At 45.2% G+C, this 14,686-nt stretch overlaps 1 protein-coding gene across 3 annotated transcripts in view; it reads left to right on the forward strand.

Moving 5' to 3' along the window:
- LOC146808495 (transient receptor potential cation channel subfamily M member 2-like) overlaps nt 1–14,686 on the forward strand; it is a 1,799,999-nt gene that overhangs the window by 1,472,470 nt on the left and 312,843 nt on the right. The window lies entirely within an intron of this gene.

A 14,686-nucleotide genomic window follows, 5' to 3' on the forward strand; every position in this document is an offset into this window, starting at 1 on the left:
AAGTGGGTGTGCAAGTATTTTTATGGGTGAGTGTGTGGCTGTATGACTGGCTGTATGGGTAAGTGACTGGCTGTTAGAGTAGCTGTATGGATGGGTGAGTGGTTGGGAGAGTGGCTGTATGAGTGAGTGAGTGGGTGGGTTTGTGGGTGGCTCATTGTGATTCCTGTATAAAATATGTGTGCTATAATAATAAATAGAATAAAACAGAGTAGCGTAATTAGCATTATGAGAATAGTGAAAAAACTCATAATTCCACCATTTTATTTGGGGAGTTTTATATAGCGCGAACTCGACCCAAAGTTATCAGAGTGCCTTGTATGAGCACCAGTTGTGTTACTGACAGACAAATTAATTTTGAAAGGCATGGGGAGATTAAGTGATTTGCCCGGAATCACAGAATTTTGAGCGTCCTTGGGAAGATTCAAACCCGGTTTTCCAGCTGTGAGGTCGTCCTCTCTAGCCATTAGACCACATCCTCTCCCCAGCGGTGAATATACACTGGCATACAAATAGTGTGTATAGTGTACTCTTTCCTAGCGCTCCATAACTAGTTTGGCCTAGGGTGGATGATCTGCCAGATCCATGCCGGGTAGTCTAACCTCCCCATTACCTGTGGGCAAGTGTCATCAAGAGCTGGACATCCCTTGTGTCGGTAAACAGGAATCAGTTGAGCTGAAATTCTGGCATGCAATTATCTCGCAGTGTCAGCTGCCCTACACAAGGAAGTGGTCCGTATGTATACTAAACTGCACCCATGTGTCTATCTTGAAACTTCAGTCAGGCCGCAATTGTTTATTCTAGTTCGATAGCTTTGTCGCCTACCTGACAACAACACAAATAACATTTGCGCAATGGTCTTTGTCTCCTGTACTAAATGTCACGCACGCAAATGTTGTCAAAAGTCATTGTGTATAAAGAGAAGGCAACTTAACAAACTTGAGCATGTAAAATGGCGGTGTTTCTAACAAGTCTTATTCTGACCACATGGCAGTTAATTCAGATTGCAATAGTCCATTATTATTCTGTAAGATTTATATGTGCTCAAGACCAGGAAACTGGAGCTACTCATTAGAGATGGGCTTGGATTGAAGATTACCTGATGCTGCAGTTCATCTGCGATCTGATCAAGGTCATGTTTGACCTCTGGCTTCATTGGATACTGCTTGAAAAGCTGTGGCTCACCTCGCAATGAAATTAATTGCACCTTTGTTGCAGCCATCTTAGGTTTGTACAGTGATGGAGCCATTACATAGCACTCACTTTGTGGCATACTGGTCTTTAAGTGGCTGGGGCACTAATGAAAAAAAAGGTCCCATTACAACTTCTCTGTGAGAGGCGCATCAATTATAATTTTTGAGGGCCTGTCTTCCTCTGCACGTATTATATCATAAGAATCCATCAACTGAATCCAGAAAATGTACATAAATGGAAAGGTTTCCATCTCTGTTCGGTTAGCTTGAATGGTGGCAGAAAATATGGGAGTTACTAAGACAAAAACAATGTGAGTGACAAACATTTGTTACCATTACCATTCAAAGAGGTAGGGCCTTATTTAGAGCTTTTCAAATAGAATACCTCCTCATGCCCCTCCACTGTATTGCAAATGCATTACAGCATATGGTGATCCAGCGGTAATTTCACTGTAATTTCTCAATGCAAAACATCATTTACCTCTAGTTTACTGCTTTAAAGGTGATGGACCTTTGCCACCGTGTATCACCTTCAGGAGACTTTGCATAAACATGAAAAATCAAATTGCAATTAATATTTAAGCCATTAATGAGAGTTGTAAGTATTTTAAAGGGTTTTATTTTCTAGTCAAAAGTTAAGTTTCTCTGATTCTTTATTCATTAATCAATTATCAATCAGGTTACAGAATTGAGAAATAGGAAAAATAGAATTAATACAGAACATATTATAGATTGCACTTCATAAAGGAAAGGGAACGAGGCATAAAATGTCAGTCAGAAGTCTTTAAAGAGTTTCAGGAAAAATATAATTCAAGAGTGAGTTTTGCAAGCCTAATCAATAATTATTAATTTGCAAAAATCTCCCAGAAAGAGAAATAAATGCATAAGACAAATACATCTTTTCAAAACCAGTTAGTCAAAAGCATAAAAACTTAAAGTTTTAGCATCAAAATCTGTCCTGATCTCTCAGCTGCTCTTTCTCTGCGCTCGTTTGTTCATCTCTGCTCCTCTGTGTCTCACACAGAGAAGCTGCCCTCCCTTCATAAGACCACAGAAGAATGTGATCTGCCAAACAACAAGGCCAGCATATACCTCCCTAAAATATGTGAACAAAGCTTCCTCCTCCCTCTAAGTCTCCTCGGATGCAATCTCCACCCAGTCTGCACCTGCGACGTTCACATACATAACTAGAATGATGTCTGGTCAGATCTGCTTCATCTCCTCTCCTGACACGCCCCCTAAAGGGTCATTATTTATACCCTAATTCTTGTAATTGTAATTGTAATTGGGTATTTATAGAGCGCACAGCTACTCCATGGAGTGTCTCGGCGCTAAAACCACTGAAAAACAGGCAGAGAGAACACACGGCTATGGCTAGTGATAATTATTGAAATAGCCAGGTCTTTAATTTCCTCCTGAAACCGCCTAAGTCCGCTGTCTGTCTAAGGGAAATAGGGAGACCATTCCACAATGGGGGTGCTAACACTTGAAAAGAGCGTCCGCCCATGCGAGAGCGGGAAAACCTAGGAATGGTCATCAGATACTACATCGAGGACCTCAATGTCCGTTGCGGGGCATAGTGCTGTATTCTTTTCCTAATGTAACGGGCCCCTGAGTTGTGTAAGGCCTTAAAGGGCAATGTAAGATCCTTAAACTGGACCCTCTTACGTACCGGGAGCCAATGGAGAGATTTTAAGTGGGGGGTCATATGATCCCTGGGTCCATTCATCAGAATAGCTCTGGCCGCCGCATTCTGGATCACCTGTAGGCGGCTCAGAAGATATTCCGGTAGGCCTAAATAAAGGACATTAGCATAGTCCAACCTAGAAGAAATAAGGGCCTGAACTACTGTCTTTCTAAGGGAGACCGGAAGCAGGGGGAGGAAGTTCCTCAGCATTTTTAAAAGCCCAAAGCAAGTGCCGGCCACAGTTTGAATTTGGGTCTTCATGGACATGTCTGAGTCCATCTTCACCCCAAGGATTTTTACTGTGGTAACGGAACACTTAGGGGGAGACATGTCCTGTGGCCACCAATGGCGCCACTCTATGCTCAGGTCGGATCCCCAAAAAATAATCTACAACTTTTCGGGATTGCACTTTAATTGGCTCCCACGTAGCCAGGAGAAATCCTCCGTTAAACAGATGTTTATCTCACTACCTCTAAACATGCTGCCCTTCTCGCTGGTGAACAGAAGTTGCGTGTCGTCGGCGTAAGTCACAATTTTAGCGCTGTATTGTGCCGCTAAAAGTGCAAGGGGGGCCATATACATATTTAACAAAGCCGGACTTAGCACAGAGCCTTGGGGCACTCCCACTTTCATGGGGGTGAAATGGGTTGGCTGACTATGCTAACAATATTGCAGTTTCAGTAGAAACTCGCACTGTGATTGGTTGGCACAGGTGACATAGGGATCTTAGCATCCTGTTCTCATCGCAAGTCTAAACCATACCGGTTCTGACAATAGGGGCTTAATGCTAAGAAAAATATACATAACATGTATCATTAAGAACATTTCTTGCAAAAAAAGTATCAATCAATTTGCGTCTTGCTTTCACATCGCACACAGGGATGACACTCTCCTACAAACACTGGTACATTGGCACGGTGACAAGAGTGTGCAGATCATTGTGGCCTTGAGCTATGTGTCTTCACTTGAGGCACTTGGCAGTTTATGTAGCTGGTTCTGCGCATGCGTCTCCCATTCAGCACACTGCTGACAATTCTCAGTCATGCTGAATTCCTAGGCAGCCATTTTATTGTGGGCCCAAAAGCAAAATAAACACATAAGAATATTCATTTATGAAGTAAAGCCCAATATGTTCACCTCCCACCATTCTAATACCCTGTATTAATTATTACCTAGCAAAAGCTATTAATTTAAAGCAGCCTTTCTATTATTTGTGCACAACATGCAAAATGTGCAATGTACAACATAGCATAAACATGCACTAGTGCAAATTTTCAAAGTGCAAACTGTTAATACATACTCATAGCAACATGCTCTAATGTTTTAAATAGCTTTTCATGCAAAATGCGTTTGTCCCACATGTAGTGTTGGTGCATGGTTGATTAATTAATACACATTATAAGAAAGATGTGCTATGAACTGAATATGCATTGTCTAAATATGCAACAAAGCCAAGATCTCTTGAGACGGGAACAGAAGAACGTGAAGAAACATTCCATTCCTTATCTCAAGGATAGAGAGGCCACAGTGAGCCTTCCAAAGTAAACTGAAATCACAAGTTTTTTCTACACTGCAAAATGCCTGTTATTTCAGCACAATTATGTGCTACTTTAAAAGTTATTTAAAAAAACATTTCTTAAATTAAATGTACGAGGTTACATCTAAACTAAACACATTTTTTACCACCCTGGATTCATTAATTGGGCATGGTTTTAAATGAAAGCATTTCAGACTGAAAGCATTTTGACCAGGCCTCATTTCACGTCTTTCAATTTGCATGTACCAAAAGTGCCATTTTAAAATGCAGTCTGTCTGAAACACAAAAATAAAGCAATGCCTGAATCCAGATGAAGACTGAGCTACATCAATGGCATTTGTAATAGGGCAGATGAGATACCTGCCAATGTTTGTTGGGGTATCCCTTTCGCCAAACTCCAAATAAGGCCCTTAGTCTGCTTTCTAGGCTTTATGCCGTTTTCGAATGTGTTAACCCCTTCGATGCTCATGACGGAATAGTTCCGTCATGAGCATCGGTGCCCCTGTGCTCATGACGGAACCATTCCGTCATGAGGCCAGGGGCACGAAATCCCTCTGCTGCAGACAGCAGAGGGATTTCTATTTAATCCCTTTGACCTTGGGAGCTGGGGAAGAGCTTTCCCAGCTCCCGAGTCCCCCTCCCTGGTTTCTGTGCAATGAAGATCAGCGCGCACGTCGCGCTGTCTTCATTGCACAGAAACCGAAACTAAAATGAGCCTTTAAGCTCATTTCAGTTTCACTTTGTATGTGCTCAGGGGGCTATCTCAGCCCCCCGGGCATGTAGAAAGACGGGAGAGGTATCATTGGAAAGGGGAGAATCTCCCCTTTCCAATGGTACCCCTCCCCAGTGGATCCCTCCTTGGGGATTTCCCCAGGAGGGCGATCCCCAAGCAGGGATCCACCCACTAGACACCAGGGAGGGGGGAGCGGCCCCTTCGGCAAGGGCTTTTGCTCTCCTCAAATATTTTTAGTGTCATTTAGTATAGTATAGTACCCGCGACAGGCAAGGGCCCAAAACTTAGTGAGGCGACATCAACATTGCCTATCAAAAAATCTTTTGGGCCCTTGCCTGTCGCGGGTACTTGGGCCTCCCACACAAGTGAAGCACCATTTTTATCGGGAGATTTGGGGGAATGCTGGGTGGTGGTAAATTTGTGTGAGCCCGGTGATGCCACAACTTTCCCACACACAAATGTGTGAAAAAAGTGAATTTTCAGCTAAAATTGAGGTTTGCACGGGATTCTGGGTAAGGAAACGCTGGGGGATCCACGCAAGCCATCCCTCCCTGGAAGCCCCCGGGTGTCTAGTTTTCAGAAATGTATGGGTTTGGTAGGTTTCCCTAGATGGCCGCCGAGCACCGGGCCAAAAACCCAAGTGACCCACTTTGCAAAACCAGGTGGTTTTGCAATAGGCCATTGTGATGACGCCTCACTACGTTTTGGGCCCTTGCCTGTCGCGGGTACTTGGGCCTCCCACACGAGTGAGGCACCATTTTTACCGGGAGACCTGGGGGAACGCTGGGTGGTGGTAATTTTGTGTGAGCCCGGTGATGCCACAATTTTCCCACACAAAAATGTGTGAAAAAAGTGATTTTTTCAGCTAAAATTGAGGTTTGTAGGGGATTCTGGGTAAGGAAACGTTGGGGGATCCACGCAAGCCATACCTCCCTGGAAGCCCCCCGGTGTCTAGTTTTCAGAAATATATGAGTTTGGTAGGTTTCCCTAGATGGCCGCCGAGCACCGGGCCAAAAACCCAAGTGACCCCCCTTGCAAAACCAGGTGGTTTTGCGATAGGCCATTTTGATGTCGCCTCACTACGTTTTGGGCCCTTGCCTGTCGCGGGTACTTGGGCCTCCCACACAAGTGAGGCACCATTTATACCGGGAGACCTGGGGGAATGCTGGGTGGTGGTAAATTTGTGTGAGCCCGGTGATGCCACAACTTTCCCACACAAAAACGTGTGAAAAAAGTGATTTTTTTCAGCTAACATTGAGGTTTGTAGGGGATTCTGGGTAAGGAAATGTTGGGGGATCCACGCAGGCCATACCTCCCTGGAAGCCCCTTTGTGTCTAGTTTTCAGAAATGTATGGGTTTGGTAGGTTTCCCTAGATGGCCGCCGAGCACCGGGCCAAAAACCCAAGTGACCCCCCTTGCAAAACCAGGTGGTTTTGCGATAGGCCATTTTGACGTCGCCTCACTACGTTTTGGGCCCTTGCCTGTCGCGGGTACTTGGGCCTCCCACACAAGTGAGGCACCATTTTTACCGGGATACCTGGGGGAACACTGGGTGGTGGTAAATTTGTGTGAGCCCGGTGATGCCACAACTTTCCCACACAAAAATGTGTGAAAAAAGTGATTTTTTTCAGCTAAAATTGAGGTTTGCAGGGGATTCTGGGTAAGGAAACGTTGGGGGATCCACGCAAGCCATACCTCCCTGGAAGCCCCTGGGTGTCTAGTTTCCAGAAATGTATAAGTTTGCTAGGTTTCCCAAGGTGCCCACAGAGCTAGGGTTCAAAAACTACAGCTAGGCACTTCGCCAAAAAAGGGTAATTTTTCACTGCGAAATTGAGGTGTGACCACGTTGCGTGTTGCGCACTAGGCCGACCTGCAGAAGTGAGGTACCATTTTTCTCATAAGACTTAGGGGAACGCGGGGTGGGTGGAAATTTGTGGATCCACGCAGATTCCGGAACTTTCCACCACAGAAATGATGGGAAAATGTGGGTTTTTTTATAATTTTTTAGGTTTGCAAGGGATTCTGGGTAACAGACCCTGGTGGGAGGCAGTCAAGTCACCCCATCCTGGATTCCCCTGGGTGTCTAGTTTTCAAAAATGTAAAGGTTTGCTAGGTTTCTCAAGGTGCCCGCAGAGCTAGGGTTCAAAAACTACAGCTAGGAACTTTGCCCCAAAAGGATTCACTTTTCACTGCGAAATTGAGGTGTGACCACGTTGCATTTTGCGCCGTTTCCTGTCGCGAGCACTAGGCCGACCCACACAAGTGAGGTACCGTTTTGCTTGTAAGACTTTGGGGAACGCGGGGTGGGTGGAAATTTGTGGATCCACGCAGATTCCGGAACTTTACACCACAGAAATGTGGAGAAAATATGGGTTTTTTGACAATTTTTTAGGTTTGTAAGGGATTCTGGGTAACAGACCCTGGTGGGAGGCAGTCAAATCACCCCATCCTGGATTTCCCTGGGTGTCTAGTTTTCAAAAATGTATAGGTTTGCTAGGTTTCTCAAGGTGCCCGCAGAGCTAGGGTTCAAAAACTACAGCTAGGCACTTTGCCAAAAAGGGTCATTTTTCACTGCGAAATTGCGGTGTGACCACGTTGCGTTTTGCACCATTTCCTGTCGCGGGCAGTAGGCCGACCCGCACAAGTGAGGTACCATTTTTCTCGTAAGACTTTGGGGAACGTGGGGTGAGTGGAAATTTGTGGATCCACGCAGATTCCGGAACTTTCCACCACAGAAATGTGGGGAAAATGTGTTTTTTTGGACAATTCTTTAGGTTTGCAAGGGATTCTGGGTAACAGACCCTGGTGGGAGGTAGTCAAGTCACCCCATCCTGGATTTCCCTGGCTGTCTAGTTTTCAAAAATGTATAGGTTTGTTAGGTTTCCCAAGGTGCCCGCAGAGCTAGGGTTCAAAAACTACAGCTAGGAACTTTGCCCCAAAAGGATTCACTTTTCACTGCGAAATTGAGGTGTGACCACGTTGCATTTTGCGCCGTTTCCTGTCGCGAGCACTAGGCCGACCCACACAAGTGAGGTACCGTTTTGCTTGTAAGACTTTGGGGAACGCGGGGTGGGTGGAAATTTGTGGATCCACGCAGATTCCGGAACTTTACACCACAGAAATGTGGAGAAAATATGGGTTTTTTGACAATTTTTTAGGTTTGTAAGGGATTCTGGGTAACAGACCCTGGTGGGAGGCAGTCAAATCACCCCATCCTGGATTTCCCTGGGTGTCTAGTTTTCAAAAATGTATAGGTTTGCTAGGTTTCTCAAGGTGCCCGCAGAGCTAGGGTTCAAAAACTACAGCTAGGCACTTTGCCAAAAAGGGTCATTTTTCACTGCGAAATTGCGGTGTGACCACGTTGCGTTTTGCACCATTTCCTGTCGCGGGCAGTAGGCCGACCCGCACAAGTGAGGTACCATTTTTCTCGTAAGACTTTGGGGAACGTGGGGTGAGTGGAAATTTGTGGATCCACGCAGATTCCGGAACTTTCCACCACAGAAATGTGGGGAAAATGTGTTTTTTTGGACAATTCTTTAGGTTTGCAAGGGATTCTGGGTAACAGACCCTGGTGGGAGGTAGTCAAGTCACCCCATCCTGGATTCCCCTGGCTGTCTAGTTTTCAAAAATGTATAGGTTTGTTAGGTTTCCCAAGGTGCCCGCAGAGCTAGGGTTCAAAAACTACAGCTAGGCACTTTGCCAAAAAAGGGTCATTTTTCACTGCGAAATTGAGGTGTGACCACGTTGCGTTTTGCACCGTTTCCTGTCGCGGGCACTAGGCCGACCCGCACAAGTGAGGTACCATTTTTCTCGTAAGACTTTGGGGAACGCGGGGTGAGTGGAAATTTGTGGATCCACGCAGATTCCGGAACTTTCCACCACAGAAATGTGGGGAAAATTTGTTTTTTTGGACAATTTTTTAGGTTTGCAAGGGATTCTGGGTAACAGACCCTGGTGGGAGGCAGTCAAGTCACCCCATCCTGGATTCCCCTGGGTGTCTAGTTTTAAAAAATGTAAAGGTTTGCTAGGTTTCCCAAGGTGCCCGCAGAGCTAGGGTTCAAAAACTACAGCTAGGAACTTTGCCCCAAAAGGATTCATTTTTCACTGCGAAATTGAGGTGTGACCACGTTGCGTTTTGTGCAGTTTCCTGTCGCGAGCACTAGGCCGACCCACACAAGTGAGGTACCGTTTTGCTCAAAAGACTTTGGGGAACGCGGGGTGGGTGGAAATTTGTGGATCCACGCAGATTCCGGAACTTTACACCACAGAAATGTGGAGAAAATATGTTTTTTTTGCCAATTTTTTAGGTTTGCAAGGGATTCTGGGTAACAGACCCTGGTGGGAGGCAGTCAAATCACCCCATCCTGGATTTCCCTGGGTGTCTAGTTTTCAAAAATGTATAGGTTTGCTAGGTTTCTCAAGGTGCCCGCAGAGCTAGGGTTCAAAAACTACAGCTAGGCACTTTGCCAAAAAAGGGTCATTTTTCACTGCGAAATTGCGGTGTGACCACGTTGCGTTTTGCACCGTTTCCTGTCGCGGGCAGTAGGCCGACCCGCACAAGTGAGGTACCATTTTTCTCGTAAGACTTTGGGGAACAATGGGTGAGTGGGAATTTGTGGATCCACACAGATTCCGGAATTTTCCACCACAGAAATGTGGGGAAAATTTGTTTTTTTGGACAATTTTTTAGGTTTGCAAGGGATTCTGGGTAACAGACCCTGGTGGGAGGCAGTCAAGTCACCCCATCCTTAATTCCCCTGGGTGTCTAGGTTTCAAAAATGTATAAGTTTGCTAGGTTTCCCAAGGTGCCCGCAGAGCTAGGGTTCAAAAACAACAGCTAGGCACTTTGCCAAAAAAGGGTCATTTTTCACTGCGAAATTGAGGTGTGACCACGTTGCGTTTTGTGCCGTTTCCTGTCTCAAGCACTAGGCCGACCCACACAAGTGAGGTACCATTTTTCTCGTAAGACTTTTGGGAACGCGTTGTCGGTGGAAATTTGTGGATCCACGCAGATTCCGGAACTTTCCACCACAGAAATGTGGGGAAAATGTGTTTTTTTGGGGACATTTTTTAGGTTTGCAAGGGATTCTGGGTAACAGACCCTGGTGGGAGGTAGTCAAGTCACCCCATCCTGGATTTCCCTGGCTGTCTAGTTTTCAAAAATGTATAGGTTTGTTAGGTTTCCCAAGGTGCCCGCAGAGCTAGGGTTCAAAAACTACAGCTAGGAACTTTGCCCCAAAAGGATTCACTTTTCACTGCGAAATTGAGGTGTGACCACGTTGCATTTTGCGCCGTTTCCTGTCGCGAGCACTAGGCCGACCCACACAAGTGAGGTACCGTTTTGCTTGTAAGACTTTGGGGAACGCGGGGTGGGTGGAAATTTGTGGATCCACGCAGATTCCGGAACTTTACACCACAGAAATGTGGAGAAAATATGGGTTTTTTGACAATTTTTTAGGTTTGTAAGGGATTCTGGGTAACAGACCCTGGTGGGAGGCAGTCAAATCACCCCATCCTGGATTTCCCTGGGTGTCTAGTTTTCAAAAATGTATAGGTTTGCTAGGTTTCTCAAGGTGCCCGCAGAGCTAGGGTTCAAAAACTACAGCTAGGCACTTTGCCAAAAAGGGTCATTTTTCACTGCGAAATTGCGGTGTGACCACGTTGCGTTTTGCACCATTTCCTGTCGCGGGCAGTAGGCCGACCCGCACAAGTGAGGTACCATTTTTCTCGTAAGACTTTGGGGAACGTGGGGTGAGTGGAAATTTGTGGATCCACGCAGATTCCGGAACTTTCCACCACAGAAATGTGGGGAAAATGTGTTTTTTTGGACAATTCTTTAGGTTTGCAAGGGATTCTGGGTAACAGACCCTGGTGGGAGGTAGTCAAGTCACCCCATCCTGGATTCCCCTGGCTGTCTAGTTTTCAAAAATGTATAGGTTTGTTAGGTTTCCCAAGGTGCCCGCAGAGCTAGGGTTCAAAAACTACAGCTAGGCACTTTGCCAAAAAAGGGTCATTTTTCACTGCGAAATTGAGGTGTGACCACGTTGCGTTTTGCACCGTTTCCTGTCGCGGGCACTAGGCCGACCCGCACAAGTGAGGTACCATTTTTCTCGTAAGACTTTGGGGAACGCGGGGTGAGTGGAAATTTGTGGATCCACGCAGATTCCGGAACTTTCCACCACAGAAATGTGGGGAAAATTTGTTTTTTTGGACAATTTTTTAGGTTTGCAAGGGATTCTGGGTAACAGACCCTGGTGGGAGGCAGTCAAGTCACCCCATCCTGGATTCCCCTGGGTGTCTAGTTTTAAAAAATGTAAAGGTTTGCTAGGTTTCCCAAGGTGCCCGCAGAGCTAGGGTTCAAAAACTACAGCTAGGAACTTTGCCCCAAAAGGATTCATTTTTCACTGCGAAATTGAGGTGTGACCACGTTGCGTTTTGTGCAGTTTCCTGTCGCGAGCACTAGGCCGACCCACACAAGTGAGGTACCGTTTTGCTCAAAAGACTTTGGGGAACGCGGGGTGGGTGGAAATTTGTGGATCCACGCAGATTCCGGAACTTTACACCACAGAAATGTGGAGAAAATATGTTTTTTTTGCCAATTTTTTAGGTTTGCAAGGGATTCTGGGTAACAGACCCTGGTGGGAGGCAGTCAAATCACCCCATCCTGGATTTCCCTGGGTGTCTAGTTTTCAAAAATGTATAGGTTTGCTAGGTTTCTCAAGGTGCCCGCAGAGCTAGGGTTCAAAAACTACAGCTAGGCACTTTGCCAAAAAAGGGTCATTTTTCACTGCGAAATTGCGGTGTGACCACGTTGCGTTTTGCACCGTTTCCTGTCGCGGGCAGTAGGCCGACCCGCACAAGTGAGGTACCATTTTTCTCGTAAGACTTTGGGGAACAATGGGTGAGTGGGAATTTGTGGATCCACACAGATTCCGGAATTTTCCACCACAGAAATGTGGGGAAAATTTGTTTTTTTGGACAATTTTTTAGGTTTGCAAGGGATTCTGGGTAACAGACCCTGGTGGGAGGCAGTCAAGTCACCCCATCCTTAATTCCCCTGGGTGTCTAGGTTTCAAAAATGTATAAGTTTGCTAGGTTTCCCAAGGTGCCCGCAGAGCTAGGGTTCAAAAACAACAGCTAGGCACTTTGCCAAAAAAGGGTCATTTTTCACTGCGAAATTGAGGTGTGACCACGTTGCGTTTTGTGCCGTTTCCTGTCTCAAGCACTAGGCCGACCCACACAAGTGAGGTACCATTTTTCTCGTAAGACTTTTGGGAACGCGTTGTCGGTGGAAATTTGTGGATCCACGCAGATTCCGGAACTTTCCACCACATAAATGTGGAGTAAATATGTTTTTTTGGGGACATTTTTTAGGTTTGCAAGGGATTCTGGGTAACTGACCCTGGTGGGAGGCAGTCAACTCACGCTATCCTGGATTCCCCTGGGTGTCTAGTTTTCAAAAATGTATAGGTTTGCTAGGTTTCCCAAGGTGCCCGCAGAGCTAGGGTTCAAAAACGACAGCTAGGCACTTTGCCAAAAATGGGTCATTTTTCACTGCGAAATTGAGGTGTGACCACATTGCGTTTTGCAGTGTTTCCTGTCATGGGCACTAGGCCGACCCGCACAAGTGAGGTAACATTTTTCTCGTAAGACTTTGGGGAATGCAGGGTGGATAGAAATTTGTGGATCCACGCAGATTCCGGAACTTTCCACCACAGAAATGTGGAGAAAATATGTTTTTTTAAACAATTTTTTAGGTTTGCAAGGGATTCTGGGTAACAGACACTGGTGGGAGGCAGTCAAGTCACCCCATCCTGGATTCCCCTGGGTGTCTAGTTTTCAAAAATGTATAGGTTTGCAACATTTCACTAGGTGCCGGCAGAGCTAGTGTTCAAAAACTACAGCTAGACACTTCGCAAATAAAGGGTAACTTTTCATGGTGAAAATGTGCTTTGTTCACGTTGGGTTTTGAGCCATTTCCTGTCGTGGGCACTATGCCTACCCACACAAGTGAGGTACCATTTTTATTTGGAGACTTGGGGTAATTCAGATTTGTAAAGCAACTGTTATTACCTATTGATTATTTATGCATTTCTGCCTTCCAAATGAAAGACTTTGTGTAAAAAAGAAGTCATTTTGAAAAATGACCAATAATTCTCATGCTAGTATGAGTATTCCCAATTTCGAAAATGTGCAAATATGTACTGTTTCTAAACTCTATGATTTGTTCCCATTTCAGAAATACATAGGTGTCTTTCAAGCCGATTTTTCCATGTATACATTTTCCCACAATAATTGCTATATACCCATAACATAATAAAAACCCACTGCAAATTGCTGCTCGGTTTTTGACTCTGTGTTCGTCGGGTTCTTGGTGAACCTACAAGTCCTATATATCCCCACAACCAGGAAGGTCCGACGGATGTAACGGTACATTTCTGTCAAAGAGCTGTCATAATTAGAAGAAGTTACAGGTAAAAACGTTGACACCAGAGGCTGTTTTTTTCAACTAATTTTCATTTTTTCCAAAATTGAACTGTTAATTTCTATAAAGAAACCTTGATGGATCTACACAAATGACCCCTTGCTGAATTCAGAATTTTGTCTACTTTTTAAAAATGTATAGCTTTCCAGGATCCATTATTGATTTTAAATCCATTTCTACCATTAACTGGAAGGAGGTTGAAAGCACAAAAAATAGCAAAAATAGGCTAGTCCCAGAAAAATGCCAAAACTGTGTAAAAAATGTTGGTTATCTGACAAAAGTCTGTCATTCCCTAAAAGCTGTGAAAATAGTGATTTCAGCCCCACAACCCCTTTTTTGATACCCTTTGCAGAGAAAAACCCAGATGCTTTCATTTGCAGCCTGTTTTTCCAATTTCCCCCCCCCCCCCCCAAAAAAATGCTGGATTTTGGCTAATTTCGGGGACCCCTCCAGGGGAATCCACAAACCCTGGGTACCTTTAGAATCCCCATGATGTTGGAAGAAAAGGACGCAAATTTGGCGTGGATACCTTATGTGGTCAAAAAGTTAAAGGGGCCTAAGCGCGCACTACCCCAAATAGCCCAAAAAAGGCTTAGCACAGGGGGGGAAAGGCCTAGCAGCAAAGGGGTTAATGAGCATTTGCAGATAAACAGTCAGGCCTGGCTTGTATGTACCATGTGCAACATGCAATTCATTTACAAATACCTAGCCCCACCAGATGCAAACATTTGTCCCCTCTGAGGTCAGGGGTCGCAAAGGAAGTGCCAAGAGTAGCAGGTAGCAAGCTAGAGATAGAGGTCGCAGCAGCGACCCCTGACTACCTCCAGACGATGTTACTGATTTAAAATAGTATATCCAGCCTAATGTAATGGTCTGTATTCCCACATGAAATACACTCCCTCCTCTGACCTCATTTAAAGTTGTCCTTAAGCCACTTTTGCAAGATTGGACTCTGCTACACATCTGCATTTTCCTATGGTTTAGGATAGTGCATTCAGAATCAGAGTAAGTGACAAAGAGTGTCACTTACTCCCTGATGTTCCCCATCTTGCTT

Source organism: Triturus cristatus, chromosome 8 (genome assembly GCF_964204655.1).
Source record: "Triturus cristatus chromosome 8, aTriCri1.1, whole genome shotgun sequence".
Taxonomy (NCBI): domain Eukaryota; kingdom Metazoa; phylum Chordata; class Amphibia; order Caudata; family Salamandridae; genus Triturus; species Triturus cristatus.